This window comes from Ziziphus jujuba, chromosome 1 (assembly GCF_031755915.1).
Source record: "Ziziphus jujuba cultivar Dongzao chromosome 1, ASM3175591v1".
In the NCBI taxonomy this organism is placed as follows: Eukaryota; Viridiplantae; Streptophyta; class Magnoliopsida; order Rosales; family Rhamnaceae; genus Ziziphus; species Ziziphus jujuba.
The window spans coordinates 26,763,311-26,764,734 of NC_083379.1; the positions used below are offsets into that span (position 1 = coordinate 26,763,311).

The 1,424-nt window shown below is 37.1% G+C and overlaps 1 non-coding gene across 1 annotated transcript; it reads right to left on the reverse strand.

Moving 5' to 3' along the window:
- Positions 1 to 302: 302 nt before the first annotated feature.
- LOC132800400 (small nucleolar RNA R71) lies at positions 303 to 409 on the reverse strand. Its single transcript, XR_009635470.1, has one exon. It is a non-coding gene; the product is annotated as a small nucleolar RNA R71 (small nucleolar RNA).
- Positions 410 to 1,424: the final 1,015 nt, after the last annotated feature.

The following is a 1,424-nucleotide window of genomic DNA, read 5'->3' on the forward strand; positions in this document are numbered from 1 at the left end:
CCACCCATTGAAGAAAACAATTTTAAAATTGAAGCATCTACTACTTCTTTGCTTAATAATGTTCAATTTTGTGGTTTGCCTCATGAAGATCCAAACATGCATATTTCTAGTTTTCTTCAATTGTGTGATATGTCTAAACAAAATGGTGTTTCTGATGATGCTTTTCGATTAAGACTTTTTCCTTGGTCTCTTAGAGACAAGGCAAAAGTGTGGTTAAATTCTTTACCTGCAGGTACTATCACTACATGGGATGCTATGGAGGCAAAATTCCTAGACAAATTTTTTCCTCCATCAAAGACCGCAAAATTGAAAGTGATATAAACAATTTTTGTCAATGGGACCAAGAGACTTTGTATGATGCATGGGAGCGCTTCAAGGAACTATTAAGAAGATGCCCACACCATGGTTTTCCAACATGGATACAGGTACAGATTTTCTATAATGGTCTAGATTATGGTAACAAACAATTTGTAGATGCAGCTGCAGGAGGTTCTTTAATGAAGAAGAGGCAATCAGAAGCATTTGAATTAATTGAAGAGATGGCCCATAATAACTACCAATATCCAAGTGAGAGGAGACTAAATGGAAGAAGTCAAGTAAAGGCCGTGGAAGATGTTGATATTAACAACTTAGGAGATCAACTTGCAACCCAATTCATGAAGACGTTGAATACTCAATTTGGTCAAATAGGGGTGAATTCTATCCAATCTACTAATAATTTTTTATTTTGTGATTTATGTGGTGCTCATGATCATAAGAGTGTGGATTGCCAAGTTGGAAATCCCTTTGCTTCTGATGATGTTAATTTTGTAGGGAACTTCCAAAAGCAACAAAACAATCCATATTCTAACACATATAATCCAGGATGGAGGAACCACCCAAATTTTTCATGGTCTAACAACAACCAGCAAGGGTCTAATCAAGGACAAAGTGGAGGGTTTCAAAGACAACAATTCCAATCTCCATTCTACCAAAAGCCGCAACTTGCACATCAAAATCAAAATTCTTCTCAAGCTCAAACTCAATTTTCTTCACTTGAACAATCCTTGCAAGAGTTATCTAATAGTACTAATTCTTTCATGCAGAGAACTGAGCAACAATTGACAAACCATAGTCAAATGTTCAACAACCAAATGGCTGCAATCAAAAGCTTGGAGAACCAAATAGGTCAATTAGCAACTCAATTCCAAAGAAGTCAAGGAACTTTGCCAAGCCAAACGGAGAAGAACCCAAAGGAGCAGGTTCAAGCCATTACATTAAGAAGTGGAAAGCAAGTAGCCGGGCCTAAAGAAAGTGACAAAGGGATGGTAATTCTTGATGATGAAGATGAAGAGAGCCCTATAGACTCAACATCACACTTGGTCACACATGACAACTCAAAATCAAATGTGGAGCATAATGAGGCTTATAGGAGAAAAGATGAA